Raw genomic sequence first — 6,940 nt, 5'->3', positions numbered from 1 at the left:
GCTCTGCAAATCACACATATTTGCTAAATCCAAATTTTCCAGCTGTAATTAACGTACATTTAATTAATTGTGAATTTACCCTTTTGAAATATTCGATGAAATATTCGACAAGGAATGACAAGGACACTTTAAAAATCCCTCGAGATTAATCATGATCCGGGATTAATTGCGTTAGTTGCGATATCTCTGAAAAAGACCATTATCAGAATGCAACGTGACCGAGTAATGAAAAACGAATATCACAGACCTCCGGTACCTGACAAAAACGCAGAAAGGAAGGAGGGAGGGAACTGTGCAAACTGGCGGCAGGACCACGAGTTTTCCGGTTCTCCCGAAGGTCAAGACCTCGACCTCCATTCGGTCGTCGGGACGTTTCGCGGGGGATTCTTGCATCGATTTCGGCAGATGAAACTCCACCCAGTCTTTTTAGCGTTCGCGGGAAACAAATTGACCCCCTTGAGAGGGGGAGCTAAACTAGTGATGGCCTCGATCAAGTGTCTCGCGATTGTCGATCAAGCGATCTCTTTTCTCGAATCACAACTATATTTCAATACTACCAGTAATCTCTTATTAATACGAGAAATCTTCCCTAAAATCTTGCACTGTTAAATCATGCTCTATAACATTAATATCTTTAAATCAGAGTAATCAATTTTATTTGAATATAAAAAATAATCTGAAGAGAGATTCTTTTTCTTATAAGTAAAAAGAGATATATATTTTTCAATTTTAAGATATTGCAGTAACGATAAACATCTTAATTATTTTCATATTATCATTTTAGCGGTTGTTTAATATCTTTTTAAGCACTTTTTGTTATTATAATAATTGTATACATTAATGTAGAAACTTTAGTTGTTAATATCGAGCGTGATTGCACCAATCCCATCACTACAGGGATTGTTAGGGATATTGCGAACGCAAGTATCGATAGCGACATCGGGAATTTCGTTTAGAATTCATGCCCCAATTCATAACTGCCTGTGCTTCGTCTCGCGCTGGCCTATTGAATCGTAGATTGAAATCGGTTCGTGCAGCCAGCGCGGGATACGGCCGGCAATTTTGCGGTCGAAATTCGGTTAATAAAATATATCGGCCCGTTCTTCACCGTCGAGAGTTATTCCCACGGACGATGGAGAACTGCCACTATCACTGGCATATCTCGCTACCACGTACGCCCGAGGCAATTAGCGATCATAAACTACTATAATGTACACGATAGTTCATGAAGCAATCTCAATAGAACGCAATAATTGACTGACTCTTCAATTTTTAATATTTCCGTCATAACATCCATTTTCTGATCATCTTTCTTTCAATAAAAAAAGAGACGTACGTAGCTCAGAGATAAATATAAAATATAATTGAAATAAAAACGGAAACAACGCATTATTATATCGTTCTCGAGTTTTCTTTTTGTTACAATCCTACGATACTCGATTATTGTCAGTTTAATTGGCTCAGTTTTTATTGCTGATCATTACGGGATAAACCAAATTTGTGACCGCGAAGTGATGCAGCAGTATAGTCGGGCTCTGACGTACATTCCGCTCCTATTTACGTGTGTAAGCAGCCCTCGGATAGGAATGTAATTTGCATGCTGCCATCGATTTATTCCGAGCCTTACCCCACGCAGTCCTCGAGACTGGGTTCTCCAGTTACACACCTCATTTTCCTTACTCCTCTAGTTCCTCTCTCGTCTAACAGACACTATACGTAAAATCGCGGCACGTGTACGCAGACAGAGAAGCGGTCGAGATGTTCATCGGGTGTGCCGAAATTCGCGGATGGTCCACGAGTCCGGAAAAAAATACTTTTATATTTTCAATGATTCGTATAGCGAAGATTATTAGCCTCGCGATCTTCAGCTTTAGATTATCAAGGCGAACGCTAAGTACAATTTCATGTACGAGGACAGCGAAATATTCAATCTGTGTCTATTTTCAGTCGATGTCGGAACACCCAGCACATGCCATTCGGGAAATACGTGATAGTCATCGAAATCCGGAATCGATCAGACTGCTTTTCCAGCGTGTAATCGGAACATGGCTCGACTGATCGCCAATTCAAATATATCTCTGTTTGATATCGGCCAGAGACTATAATAACACTTTTTTTGACAGAGTAAAAAATGAATTTAGTTACAAACGCAATTTCTGGCATATTGTAATTCTGCCCTACTCTTGCCCTGTAAGATATTTTGCTTGCTAAAAATAATCTGTAACTTTCGAATCGTTCTTTTCGAAAATTATTTATACACATTACACACATTTTTATCTGTCAATATTACGCGAAAAAACGATTTTGCTGAAAAATTTAAAAATTTAAAAATTTTGCTAGATACAGATATGAAAATAATTTTGTTGAAAGCTCAAAAATGATGAGCATTGCTGTAAAACGTTTTGATATTCTCGCAACCAGTTTAAATTTCCAACAAAATTATTTTGATGTGGGTCAACAAAATTATTTTCAGATCTGTATCCAGTAAAATTTTTAGACTTTCCAGTAAAATCGTTCTTTCCGCGTGTAAAAATAAAAATAGCACTCGATAAAGCGAAAAGTTTCTATTTTATTAGACAATTTACGATTTGTCGTATTTTTACGAGACGGCAAATCGTAAATTATCCAATCCAATCCTATAAATTACGAGTGAATGTTGGGAATTTATAAAAAGTATCTCAAAGCGCAGTAATCAATTTCTTAATAAAATTCCTTTCGTTTAATATAAAATCACTTATTAAAATCGTAAAACTTGGAATTCGTCCAAGCTCCGTGTACGGCGATAAATTCAATATTGCAAAAAGAGATAGTTTAATCAGCTCCGACAGTTATATTCACTGCAGATTAGCGTGGAAGTTTTCCACAATGCGCGTACAATTCAACGGTTTTCATTATAACGTACTTCGAGACTCTTAAACGCTTCTTAAATGATTAAACGAGGCGCGCGCTGCTAAGTGTTTTGTTGTCGACTAAGTTATCGTCTTCCATATCTACCGGCTGTGCATAGAGTTATTACGAAAGTTCACTATCTTCGCCAGACACGCAACCGGTCTTCCGCCCGATGCAAGAATTTCCAGAGCGAAGTTACCTCAAAAATCGCGGAGCGTTTATCAGAACGGGCGAACGTGGCGGATAAAAGCTGACGATAATAGGGGCGCTATTGTTCTCTTCCCTGCAAAGCGAGAAGCTTTCGGCAATATGCGGGCAAAACAAGCTGCGCGACGGAAAAGTAATGCGACGAGGAATGCGAAACTGAATATTTCGCGCTTTTTGCGATTATCGTATCTGGATTGCAAATGGTTATCGCGTAAAAGTGTTCGTGCATACACTTCGCAGTTATAAGGAAAAAACACTATAACGCTCGAATAAATGGATACCAGGTATCGATCCGATCTCCGATTCGATCCGTAATTGGTATTCTCGCTTTTTCGGGGAGGATCTTAAAGCGCCTCGCCGGATAGGTAATACGTGCCGCACGCGTTAATTCGAGTGTAAATAATCCGTCTGACAATGAGTTAAATCTCGATTAGGCCGCGGATTGCGCCCGTCGAGAGCTATAGCCCGTTTGTATAAGCGAGGAGTGGGCTCGCTTGAAAAAGATGGTCGCGATTTCGCACGCGAAAATGCGAATGTCACGAGCCATTAATTTCACGCGAGCATTAAGCAAAATAAACGGTCTCGCGCGCGCGCGTAGAAGCGTTTTCTCTCTGGCTCCGTGCGCGCGCGCATACGCGCCGCGTCGCAGTTGGCCAAGAAATAAAAAATAATATTAGATTTACGATTGCCACGCAAACACGCCCGGGCGCGCGGCGCTACGTTCTCGTTCGAATTATTAATTCAACTATAACCTGGCAACGGCGGACAGCGCGAACTGCGGGGCATTACGATACAATTCTTCTTGCGCGGCGAACGTAATGCAATTATGTCAGCGCGGTTTAAATTGGTTTACGCGCTAAAGAAAAACGGTCCACTCTGTATTCGCGGGACGTGTCTTATTGAGCTGGAATCAGTTGGACCGGTGTGTTATTTCGCGACTTGGTACATAGGTATGGTGGATAAAAAAGGGACAAAAATATATTCCGTGCGCTTTAATATATAACGTTTTCCCGCGTCTTTCTCCGGAGAAAAATCTAAAAAAATTTTTCTCTGAAACCCGACTCGATTAAAAACTTCTTTTCACATCTTTCCCTGAAACGGACTCAATTAATATCAACGTTTATATTATTCCATTGTGATTTCGTTATAAATGTAGATAATTATAATAAAAAATCGTCGAGTTTTTTTTTAAATTACAAAGAGTTTCTACAGCGTGACGACGAGTGAAAATATTTGCCGGTATCCTCGGTGATATTATTTTAAGCCCACGATCCCACCGACTCCCCCTAAATTTCCTCTCTCCCTCGCCGCGCGACGCCAACGTATAATGCGCTTGCACTTCGCTTTTTCAAGCAGCACACCCTTTTAGGAACAAAGTGGCCGTGTGTGCCTGGAATGTCCTGCAATGTCCGGAGACGGTGGCTAAACTAAAATAAACGATTATCCGCAGCCGCCGCAAGGACATTCTCGGAGCCCGGAGTAAGGCGATTTTAGAACGACGGATCAGGATTACAGGAGGGAGAAGCAAGTCGCGGAGCAGGTCGGCCTCGTCTCCGAAGGTTCAACGTAACTGTTAACCTATTTTACGCGACTTTCGTCATTCGTACCTACTTCTCCCATGGGAATGCGACGCGGCGTCGGGGAATAAATTTCAGATATAGGCGGGCGATACGCGCGCGACCGATACAGCCGCCGATGGGCGGACATTTACGACCGCCAGCGCGGATATTTTTCCACGTGGACCTGCGGCTTGATTCACGACCGACTCCTCCTCGAATAGATACGTGTGAATTGTATAGGCTCGAGCTCGGAGTCAAACCAGTCGATAGATTGCTTCTGTCTCTTTTTTTTTTATAACTTTCCATCCTCACTGCGATCGCTAGGTTGACGCTATTAATTACAAGTTACGTCAAACGCAAGACTATAATACTTAATTGACAAATAACGATTCTTTATTGATGAATATGTTCGATGCAGAGGGGTCTGCTTTTGCTATTCAGACATAAAATGTCATATCGTAATGGTTGTTGGTTTCTCGAGTTGTTGAAGCACCGCAGATATTGCGTAAATAACAGAAAATAATGCCTATTCAATCGGCGCTAGCCCACAATGTACAACTGTCCGAACAATTTTCTATTGTATTTTGGCGTGCGCCATCACAATAGGAAGATAAAGGTATGTGCTGCCATTGCTATACGTTTTCCTCCGACCGCTATACTATATTTTTCAGTTCACAATCAGTTCGGTTGGCGCTAAGCCACGCCCGTGTCCGACATAGTTTCCGAATTGCCTGCTCTATGCACCACGTTCAATATACATTAATGGATATGGCAATCGGAAAGTAACATTTTCCCGAAATCGCAACCTAAAATCTTGCCCGTTGCAGAGCGCGATAAACAGCGCGCCGGGTTTATTAAGAAAAGTGCATCAGACACTGTGTTTTACTTATGTACATTAATAGACGGCATGTGCAAAAAAAAAAACAACATGGCAAATGCCTCTCTCGCAGGGGGCAATATGTTATAAAAAAAAATCCTGACACGAAATGACCGCAAGATAGATGAGATTGCTGGTAATCTCTTCATCGCATGTCACCAGAGTGATTTATTGTTTCGTTAAACGCGGATATAATATTTAGGTAACGTCACTTACATTTTTTGGCGCGTGTACGCTGCCGCGATTTTCCTCGTAAACGTGCATAATTCAAAAGTGCCTCTACGTAACTGCACTTACCTGAAACAGAAAAAGAGAAAGGTGCAATCAGTTATATGTTCATAAGTGCCGTTATGACGACCGATGACACAATTTTACGTGGAATACAAGTTACACAACAAGGTTATGAGATTTAACAAGGGACGATGTGGAACACGGAATCAATTTTCGAATGTATTTTCAATTTTTCGCATCCCCAGCGCCTCTCGTGCGAAAAACGTGCTTGCAGAATGTGTATGACTATTACATAATGCAACGAAGCTTCATGATGCGCGAGGATACAACATGTAGTTTCAATTTTCAAATTCATATCGCATTTTATTTCCTCCCTATTTTCGATATGGAAGAGGAAATATTGCGTAACCATCATATCTCGCACAATTAAAAATTTCGACTGCAGTCACAAGTTTCGCTCTTATAATTGTTATATTTTCTGAAAATATATTTTATATAATCATTATAATCTTACGACTTTAAGAAATTTATATAGCCATGTTAATTGCATAACAAAATATATGTTATATATATGTTGGTTGCATTAGAAGATGTAATACTCTTGACATGAGTATCGTATCGCTCTGAAATAAAATTAGAAGAATAGATTAAGTATTAATAAAAACGTTTTTATCCCACCAAATGCAAGCTTAAAAAACGAAAGGCCAAGAGGGGTGCAGGGATGAATCACAAAGCACAAGGGTGTTCCTTCCACGGAATTTCGTAATGTCAGCGCCAGTTATGCGGCGATGCATACCAAGAATTTCTAAGCCCGAAAAATAACTACCCTCCAATATCCTCTTCTTGCTCTCTCACTCGCGAGAAGACAGCTGATGCATATTCGCTTCAATCGAGCACTCGACGAAATTCCAGCGATTAAATATCTACGAACTTGAAAGGAATTTCGTCTCTACCGTGAAAGGGATTCCCAAGAAGCTTTGTGCAATATGTATTAATGCGCGATCGTGAGATTTCTCCTCTGATGTGTGCACGAAAGCGCAGTTAATCGAACAGCTGTTTTCTCAGCGCAAAATATGTGGCAAGAATTTAAAAAAAAATTTCTCCTGTCAACAAGTTTTCTTACATAATTCTGTCTGCCAATTTGTCTGATTTTACATATTGCGAAATGTTGAAAACT

The 6,940-nt window shown here is 40.4% G+C and overlaps 1 long non-coding RNA gene across 1 annotated transcript; it reads left to right on the top strand.

Moving 5' to 3' along the window:
* Positions 1-2,542: 2,542 nt before the first annotated feature.
* Positions 2,543-6,294, top strand: LOC105452088. Its single transcript, XR_974673.1, has 3 exons — positions 2,543-5,271; positions 5,327-5,734; positions 5,839-6,294. It is a non-coding gene; the product is annotated as an uncharacterized LOC105452088 (long non-coding RNA).
* The last annotated feature ends 646 nt before the right edge of the window (positions 6,295-6,940 follow it).

The sequence above is a fragment of the Wasmannia auropunctata genome, unplaced genomic scaffold (genome assembly GCF_000956235.1).
Source record: "Wasmannia auropunctata unplaced genomic scaffold, wasmannia.A_1.0 LD336038.1, whole genome shotgun sequence".
In the NCBI taxonomy this organism is placed as follows: domain Eukaryota; kingdom Metazoa; phylum Arthropoda; class Insecta; order Hymenoptera; family Formicidae; genus Wasmannia; species Wasmannia auropunctata.
This window is presented reverse-complemented; position numbering and strand designations above follow the sequence as displayed.